General features: G+C 43.2%; 1 protein-coding gene across 3 annotated transcripts in view; it reads left to right on the top strand.

Moving 5' to 3' along the window:
- Positions 1 to 422: 422 nt before the first annotated feature.
- RABGAP1 (RAB GTPase activating protein 1) overlaps positions 423 to 10,159 on the top strand; it is a 113,772-nt gene continuing 104,035 nt past the window's right edge. For 2 of the 3 annotated variants that reach the window (XM_072431357.1, XM_072431355.1), the window contains exon 1: positions 423 to 475. The gene's annotated coding sequence lies outside the window, so the exon portion shown is untranslated. Of the gene's footprint in view, positions 476 to 1,506; positions 1,642 to 10,159 lie in introns of those variants that run through there. The other variant, XM_072431356.1, reaches the window with a different exon arrangement.

Below are 10,159 nucleotides of genomic sequence, written 5' to 3'. Positions count from 1 at the left end.
TTTTGCGTTATATAAAAGGGACAACCATATTAAAAAAAAAGTGATGTCCAATTTAATGCACCAGTTAGGTATATATAGACACTTAGGGCTCTATTTAAAAACCGGGAATCAGACATTCCCTTTAAATTTTCATTTAAGGGAATCTTCCATGTCCATATTTGTCGATGGCAGTACCTGATTCTCACTGAGGAATGTCAGATTCCCTGTATTATAAATAGAGCTCTTAGGGTTTAAAATAAAGGAGGGATTTATAAATAAATATAAATTATACATTTTCACTAAACAGAAACTTTTTATTACATTTTTCCCCTCACTATCTCCATGGCAACCCCCAGCCTATTTTATTGTGCTTTGTCAATAAAGTTTCAATTGAATACACGGCGGATGTTTACATCCCATGGCGCCGGAGCGTCACGTGACTGCGGCGCTCGGCGTCACTTCCGGCGCGGATCCGTCCATGGCCTGGATCCGGGAGGTGAGGAACCCGGGGGAAGTGGGAGAGTGTCGGGTTGCCGTTTGGGGCTGTCAGCAGTGATGGCGGTCAGGGAAGGTCCCGAGCTTACTTAGCTGGCTTTGTGTATGATGAGGTGCCTCAGCCGGGCTTGACGACAAGCAATGGAGGGGGCTCCTTGTCACAGAAGCCCTGTCAGGGCCTGGTCTGACACTGAGCTTGATTATGACAGTCAGGGGCTCACCTCAATCTTCTGAGCGCAAGTTAGGTGTCAGTCCTGGATATCATTGCCTGCCTTAGCCCTGTGTGTCATGTTTTTATTAAAAATGTCACCTGTCAGTGCTGCTGATCTCTTGCAGCCTCTTTGCAACCATAACAATGACTTTCCTGGCAGTGACAACTGAAAAGTCCCCTATTATCCAGGGTGTCACAATCCTAGGCGATGGTCAGCCTATAGGATTTGAAAGCTGCAGTCACATGGCTAAAGGGTCATGTGATGACAAGCTTTTGGTGATGGTTGCATTCAGGATTGGTTGACCGATACTTCTGACCTGCAGATGACCTGCTGATTTGCTTTAAAGTCTTCATCCAGTCATTTTGGTTTTGTATCGGGCAGGAAAGGGTTAAAAATCCTCGCTGTCTATCTGCACCCTGCTAAGGACATTTACCCTTACACCCTGTTCCTAAAAACCCAACAGGAAATGAGAAGAAATCTCCCCAAAGAGAACAAAATTTCCACCCCTGACTTGTCACAAAAATAGCGCTGGTGACAACTCACAATGTTTGGATTTCACTTCAGAAAAGGGTGTGAATCTTCCCATTAGGGAGACAGATGGCAATAAATACCTGACAGAGGAGCTAAAGCTTTCCCACTTTGTAAAAAAGTAAAAATTGCTTTTTTTATATACGAAGGGGGGCATCTTGTACAGTGCAGAAATATGCTCACATATTGTGTAGGCTGGGGAGGGGGTAAAATCTGGGTGTTGATTGTGGCTTATGTACTGTCAGGGAAATTTCATGACATTTCCTGACCCAAAGATGGAACAGGAAGTTAAAGAAAATCTCACAAAAGTTTTGGGATATCCTCTTCTTTGACTAGTGCCCCTAGTGGAGGATTTCACCCTCATCTGACAATCTGAACTTTTTGAATATCTCATCGATTTGTCTCACTGAGGAAGAAGAGTTGACAGGTGAACTTTTTTTTTTTTTAGGGGGGGGGGCAACATTTTTGCTGCCAGCAATTTAATCCTTGGCACAGAATGACGATTTCCAGCAAAGCCTAAAAAGTTCATTACCAGCGACCGCTGCTGGCCCTCTTGTCACTGAAACTTCGCTGGGCGACTGAGCTGCAAATCACAAAAATAGCAAGTTGTTGATTTTTTTTTCTTTTTAAAGATGGTAATTTTTAAGCTGGATAAGAAAAAAAATGTAGGTGGGTGGTGGCCCCTGGATTGTGGCCCTACTCTTCAGTAACCACCCAGCTAAAAGAGGCCGGGAGAACTGTCATGTGACCGGACCTTGCTGGGTCTATCACATTTTAAACTTCCATTGCTTCACGGTGCTTTTCAAGATGCGTGGCGTTAAAAAAAAAAAAAAGTCACATGATTTTATTGCCAACCTTACCTGTTGATCCATGCAGTAAGATTCATGAATCACAGAATTGGATCTTTATTTGTTGCAATATTTGCCCCACGTGCTGCAAATTCAGCTCCTTCAAAGCACCGCTTGCGCCCCAGTGTTCCCCCCGGCCCCTTTTAGCTGGTTGCACCACCCAGGACTTTTTCATTAACCACCCAGCTGTTTTTGGATGGTTATTGTTACACAGTATTTATATAGCGCCATCATATTACGCAGCGCTTTACAATGTACATAGTCATGTCACTAGCTGTCCTTCAAAGGAACTCACAATGTCCCTACCATAGTCATATCATTATTACAGTCTAAGGGTAATTTTGGAGGGAAGCTAACTAACCTAACTGGTATGTGGAAGGAAACCAAAGAACCTGGAGGAGAACCTGCAAACTCCATGCAGATAGTGTCCTGGCCAAGCCTCAAACCTGGGACCCAGCGCTGCAAAGAGCAGAGTGCTAACCACTGAGCCACCCTGCTGCCCCTAGTGGTTACTGAAGAGTTGGGTCACAATATAGGGGCTGCACCCCGCCCCCGCCTACAATTTCTTCCTACCCGGCCTAAAATAAAATTCTGGGCTGAACACTGCACGGCCCCCTTTAATGTGTGCATCAAACTAGGGATGGATAGTTAAGGGGTGGAATTTTTCCCAGAGATCCAATTAACCTGTTCCCCAATACATCCCATAAAAATGGCTTTAAAGAACCGTATGGATGCCTAGTTGATGGCTTCCATTGACAGATAAATTGGTATAACACCATATCAATACACACGGCACCATTCTGTTCTATGGGGAAGGGAGTAGAGAGGACAAGTGAGCGGCACTACATTGTGCTTTCTTCTCCTCCATCCCCATATAATTTGTTCATATAATTAGAGGTCCATGACTTCTAAAAGGTTGGTGACCACTGTCTTATTGTGTCCTGTGTTCCAAAAATTTTTTTGAGCTGTCCAAGAAAAAACTGTAGGCGGTGGTGACCCCTGTATTGTGACCCAGCTCATCAGTAATCACCCAAAAACATCCGGGTGGTTACTGAAAAGTGCCGGGTGGTGTACCCAGCTAACAAGGCCTGGGGGGAGAACACTGCTATTGCCTTGATATTGTCGATTCGATATTAAATATGTTGAATTGAAATTTCTATTACGGTCATGTAACATTCGCCTTCATTCCTGATCGATATGCTCACAAATTTGCTGATAATTTGATGAAACCGGATATTTTGTTTTTTATATTGTCCTAAAAAGCAGGACGTGTGTTCATGGGTTCATAGGTGAGATTACTGTTGTGTGAAGGAAGATTATGTAACATAGTTACATAATCGTCAGTTGGGTTGAAAAAACACGTAAGTCCACAGGTACAACCACTAGGGAAATAAACATATTCAAGATATAAAACCCTATGGACATAGATGGCCCAGGGGAAGGCAAAAAAAACCCGGGTACAATTTGCTCCAACAGGGGAAAAAAATTCCTTCCTGATTCCATGAGGCAAATGGATGTTCCCTGGATCAGCAGTCTCTGTTATATTTACATTAAACCCTTAATCCCCAGTTATATTCTGTGCTTCTGGAAAGCATCCAGCTTTTTCTTAAAGCAATCTATAGAACTTGCTGAAACTACTTCCTGAGGGAGCCGATTCCACATTATCACAGACCTTACAGTGAAGAATCCCTTTATCTGGAGTTTGAACTTCTTTTCCGCCAGTCAAAGAGTGCCCTCCATTCCTTTTATTAGTTTAGTTGCCCTTCTCTGTACTCTCCCCAATCCCACAATGTCCTTTTTGTGAACTGGTGACCAAACCTGGACTGCATATTCCAGATGTGGTGTGACCAATGCTTTGTACAGGGGCAGGATTATGTCTCCATCTCTGCAGTCTATTCCTCTTTAATACAAGAAAGTACTTTGCTAGCTTTAGATATTACAGCTTGGGATTGCATGCTGTTATTAAGTCAATGATCTACCAGAACCCCCAGATCCGTCTCCATTTCTGACTCCCCCAAATGTATTCCCCCTAGACAGTATGAAGCATGCATGTTGTTACCCCCAAGTGCAGAACTTTACATGCTTTTAGATTATAGACATCCTGTAATCCCATTACATAGTTTGGTGTCATATGCAAACACAGAAATTGTACTTTTAATCCCAAACTCTATATCATTTATAAAGAAGTTAAACAGTAAAGGTCCCAACACTGAACCCTGGGGTACACCACTAATAACCTTAGACCATTCAGAGTATGAATTATTAATGACAACTCTCTGGATGCGATCTTTAAGCCAGTTCTCTATACATTTACAGATTGACTTTTCTAAACCTATTAACCCTAACTTGCATATTAACCATCTGTGGGGTACAGTGTCAAATGTTTTGACAAAGTCCAAGTACAATAAATCAACTGCTACTCCAAAGTCTACCTGTTACCTAAAGAAAGTAAATTTGTTTGACAACTTCAGTCTTTTTTGTTAAAGTGGATCTAAACCCAAACAAAATCAGTAGGTAGTAAAAAGACAAGCAATGTTTATTTTGTATAAAAAACAAAAACAAAAAATTCCCTGGCTCTTGGTAGGTTTTTGTTTAATCCCCAAACAGTACGGTGCATGCATTGTGTGGCCTTGAGTACAAGAGGAAACCGGTAAAACCCATCATGTTTTTATGCTGTGTGGTCTTAAGGAGAATGTTTCTGTTGTCAGACGTAGAGGAATGTTTCATGGCATTGATGGACAAAAAATAAATCCCTGATGGTTGTGTGTAGCCACACAAATGGAAGGTCCGCTGCCTCTAATTAAAAGATTGATCTTAGTATAATTTAACAGAATGACATCAGGAGATGCGTGTAATGTCACCCCTGCCACCTGGGCATAAAATTCTTGTGGGATTGTGTGCTCAGACGACATCATCCACATTTGTAGGGGGTGAGTACTTTGGCAATTTACATTTGGCAGCACCTTTATATTTTCATAGGTTTTAGAACAGGTAGGGAGGGTGGTGTCTGGGAGGGCAGCATGCCTTCCATTTGTCTGGATGGTATCTGCTTCATTTCTGTGCATAATTGTGATGTTTCACAACACGTTTCACACACTGTTAAAAAAAATGCAGCGAAGTCTTTTGATATAGCGGGCTCCGGCATAGAGCATTGGTATGAACTGAAGCTGTGGGCCACAAGGCCAGTGCTGCTGGTGTGAATGAGCCCCTTATTGGAAGAATATTAACCAAAGGAAGGGATTGTCAGGACTGACTGTGTTTCAAAGAAAACATTTTTTACCCCTATACAGACATCGGATGAATGTTACTGGAAATTGATCTTTTGTGCACGAACGAGCACTATACACACAGCGTTGTTCTGCTCTATGGAGAGCTGATGATGGGCAAGAGGCTCCTTAATGTGCTCTTCTACATAGCGGTCACTTCTGATCGATCTTTTACCAATTTTCTGTGATATTATTATTAGCCATTATTTATAAAGCCCCAACATTTACCCAGTGCTTTAGATTGGTTAAGGACATTGAGAACCATTGTACATGTTTCAGTTTATGGTCGTCCGCGACAAATGGTCCTGCACATCTTTGGCAGCAATCGTCTGACGTGTGTACGTAGCCTAAAGTCCTTGTTGATGTTCCAGTATTAGTGCTTTCTTTTGGTTAATAAACCACCAATTCAGGGTTTATGGATTACTAATTTTTGTAGTATAATAGTTTTTGCTTTCATTGCAGGGAGAACTTATTTTAAGCTTATAAGAATGGAGTCACTTTAAAGAATATCTGCATTTTAACAGAAACTCCGCTAACCTACCCCATGCCCCTCCTGAACAAATGTGCTATAGTCTCAAATTATCCCCAGAAAATATTTTAAGCTGAGCGGGTGGCAGCCCCTGTATAATGACCCAACATTTCAGTGACCACCCAAAAACAGCCGGGTGGTGCGCCCAGCTAATGGGCTGAGGATAACACTGGTCTCGTATAGCCCAAAACAGAAATATGTCACAACTTTTTTTTATCAATGGCGATTATCACTTAAAGAATATGTTGATTGTGTTTAAATAGCAGAAACTTGATGTGCAACTTTCTACAAATGTGTTTAATAAAGCAGAAATATTATCACATTTTTACCATTATATAAAAGAGTGGATATCACTATCATAAAAATGACAGTTGTTTTTTTTTAATTTTTTGTGGAAGTCCCCTCCCCTTCTTATTTTGCTTCCTTAGTCCATGAAGTTGTATACTTTCAAAAAAAAAAAAAAAAGCGCTTACTTTTTTTCTGTTAAAAACCCTTGATCTATCCACCAATGGAGACCAGAGACTCCCTGTTATCTCAGCTTCGATCGAGTTGCACTGGTCAGGCGCGGGATCGAGTAATGTGTTTTCTTACAGATGTTTAAAAAGTGACAATCTCAATGCGCACTTTTTTTACATTGGTGGAAAGACCTTGTCGACGCATGCCCGATGCTAAGGAGCATCCTCCTCAGATATGTGATGCAAGTATCCCGGGAGGCTGCTCCTATGCATGCCCAAAATTGAGCATGTGTCATCAGTAGATTTCCTTAAAAGTGAAAAAAAAAGGTTGATCTCGTGCAAGTGCATCAAGATCGGCTCTTTTTTTTAACCTCCCTGCTGGTATGATTAATGAGGATTTTTAAATGTAAAAGCAGTTCATTTAAAAATCCTCATTTTTATTATTAATAATTATTATTATTAATTATTTTACATTTCCAGCCCGGTCCCGCTTACCTTTGTAATGGTCCCGCCCTCGAGCCGAAGACTCGTAAGCAGATGCATGGACGGCATCTGCCTCCCCTGGCCTCGCATCCCCAACGTTCACACGCCAGGCGTGCAGATGCTGGCCGGGCATCGCTAGGTTACTCCCTGGCAATTCCACCCCAAATGTGGTTCGGAGTTACTGCTTTTGGTATGGAAAATCCACCCCGAGCCACACTCGGGAATACCGCCAGGGAGATTACCATTTGTAGGAAAACACATCACCTGATCCAGTTCCCGTGCAGTGCGAGTTCTGGTGTCGTGAAGTGGAGAGCCAATACAGCACAGGAGTGTCCGAGCTCATTTTGTGCATTGGTTAAGGGCTATTTACAGGTAAAGGTGAGTGAATGTTAAGTCAGCCTAAAAAAAAATAAGTAAAAAATTCATAGCAATAGAGGTAGTAGTAAGCTCACCTGTCTGGTTTATCCCACCTTTTGTTCTGTCCCAGCCTACATTCACAGAAAGACTCTTCAGCATTCAGCGTTATGGGAAAAGTTGGATACCTGTGTTTATCTCCACAATTATGTAGCCCCTTTCCCTCCCCCCATGTCACCAACACCTTTTAGCTGGGCGCGCCACCCAGCACTTTTCAGTAGCCACCTGGCTGTTTTTGATTGCTTACTGAAAAGTTGGGTCACAATACAGGGACAGCCACCAATCTACAATTTCTTCCCTCCCAGCTTTAAAAAAATTCCCGGTGAACACTGCTAAGGAATACTGTAGTGATATAGAGGTTTAGAGAAAGGAACCCCAGAGCACCATGGATGACACAAACATCTGACATTCCCAGAAATGTTGATGGCTGCAGAGCTGGAACAGTGGTAGATTGGAGGTGAATACAAAGGGTCTTTTATTGCATTACACATTCTGAATTTGTTTCCAAGAAAGAACAGGGCCTCTTTTTATTCTAGTTTTACCTTTCATAGCTTTGTTTGTGATTCGAGCCATGTCTTTGCACATCTTTATGGCTTCTTTACTTTCACTCTGGATTTCCCTTATCAGCCGTCCTATCTCATTTCTCTGTAAGGCTTTTGTTACGGTCTCCCGCGTTGGCACAGAATATTTTTTATTGTGGTTTGTTGTTTTTCATTATTGTACACTTGGCTGTTCTTTTTATTGTACTCATAAAGGTGTCCATTTGTAAAGCTTTTGTGACACAAAAAGACTTTGATTGCTGCCAGTTAGTAGTATTATAAAATATAAAAAGGTTGCATGATACATGTGCTCCATCATTTCACATTGCTTCTTTCAAGAAATTGGCTTGTTCTCGAAACCATTAGGACAGGGGTCAGCAAACTCCGCCCTTTAGGCCATATACAGCCTAGCTGGTAGCTTGGCCGATCCGGCCTGACGCCCCCTTGGCCGATCCGGCCTGACGCCCCCTTGGCCGATCCGGCCTGACGCCCCCTTGGCCGATCCGGCCTGACCTTGGCCGATCCGGCCTGACGCCCCCTTGGCCGATCCGGCCTGACGCCCCCTTGGCCGATCCGGCCTGACGCCCCCTTGGCCGATCCGGCCTGACGAATCCCGGCCAGCAACCCGCGGCAGGAGCCAGAACAAACTAACAGAGCCACCAGCTCCCTTCCCTGTTTACCGCGGCCAGCGTTAACACTTCTGCCGCCGGGGTAAATAGGGAACATCCCTCTCCTCTACATGCATTGCAGAGGAAAGGGATTTCCCTTCAAGGGGCGTTCCTGGTGGTGGCGGAGCCATTGAGGCAGGTATTTGAGAGTCCGCCCTAGTGTGCTCCTGCCTACCCCTGAAATGGCCTAGTGGCCAAAAAAAAGTTTGCTGACCTCTGGTTTAGGATGTCAGTGCCCATCTGTTAACATAATGCCCACTATTGACCGCAAGATAAGTTAGCTCGATCTAAAGTTTGAAAACATATTCATGTTTGTCTACTACAAGCCATGAAAAATTAAAGTCCGTCCAGGAAAAAAAAAATCTTATTTACACAGTACAAAGTTCAGAAGAATAAATGAGCATTTATAAAATCCTTATCTGTGTGGTCGGTTACTCATAGATTGAAGGTACATGATGATCCTGCCAGTTCTTTATTGATAGTGTGATTGTAGATATCTTGCTCACAATGCTCTGTATAGAAAAGCACACGAAAGCTTTCCTTTTCACTTCTTGCAATGTCCTTTTTCAACAGGGGTATGCCTAAGGGCAGGTTCAGATCCCTGACGCTAACAAGCATTCCAGCGAACAAACCTGCCAGCTGCTCGGCTGCCATGCACTGCAGAACTGGTTCTTTGTGGGGCATTGGCCTCCATTTGTTCTCTATTAGGCTGCCATAAGTAGATGCTACACATAGCATCCTAGGGCAGAGGTTTAGTGGCGTGAGGAAGCGGTAACCGCAACATAACCTTAGTAAGCTCCATTGGTTCCTCCATTTTAATCAGCTCTGTACAGCTCAGAAGTATTGCACTGCTTCAGTATTCTCCCTAGCACCTTTTAGCTGGGCGCACCGCCTAGCACTTTTCAGTAACCACTCGATTGTTTTTGCGTGGTTGCTGAAAAGTTGGGTCACAATATAGGGGCTGGCACCCGCTTACAGCTTCTTCCCACCCAGCTTTAAGAAAAGTTCTGGGGAGAATACTGAGCTATGATGATGTGTTCTCCCCAGCCTCTTTTAGCTGGGTGCACCACCTGGCTCTTTTCAGCAGTTACCTGGCTGTTTGCTGTTGCAGTCGTTGGTCTAACAAACATGTTCTGCATTGTCACGTGACATGTGTTCTCCCAAAAATCCAAATGTTTAGCTCCTTGTATCATCATCGAGTCATTATAATCAGGGATATTTAACCTCTCTGTCCATCTGACCATTGTTACTGGACCACAAGCTGATGGGAAATCCAAAATGTTTACAGTTGCCCCCAGAAAAGGAATATTGCGCAGATCCCCTCATGGTGGTGGACATGTTGTTTTTTATATATTCAGAGGATACAAAGTATACCCCTTCATCAGGGCTTGGTACTGTTAAATGCCTGCTTGGTATTAATGAATCTAAATATCTGCAATTGCCATCAGAACTGGAATACTGTGAAAATAACCTTTCAAGGGCCACTTGTTCTCCTGGGTGTGTTTTCTCTTGCTTCTGGCATGTCTTTGAAAACAATCCCCAGTGAAACACTTGCAGTAGTAAACCCTGGATGAGCCAGAAGCAGAAAGTGTAAAGCCCAAACATAGAGTTTCAGGGGTACAAAGTAGCAGTGGGACACATACAGCTGTAAAACCTCAGTGTTCCGACCCAGCAGTTGTTTTAAGCTGGGTGGGAAGATATTGTGTCCGCCCCCGTCAAGGCTTGGTTATGTAATCTGTAAAT

Source organism: Pyxicephalus adspersus, chromosome Z (assembly GCF_032062135.1).
Source record: "Pyxicephalus adspersus chromosome Z, UCB_Pads_2.0, whole genome shotgun sequence".
Classification (NCBI taxonomy): Eukaryota; Metazoa; Chordata; class Amphibia; order Anura; family Pyxicephalidae; genus Pyxicephalus; species Pyxicephalus adspersus.
The sequence above is the reverse complement of the archived record's forward strand: the minus strand, read 5'-3'. Positions and strand labels throughout refer to the sequence as shown.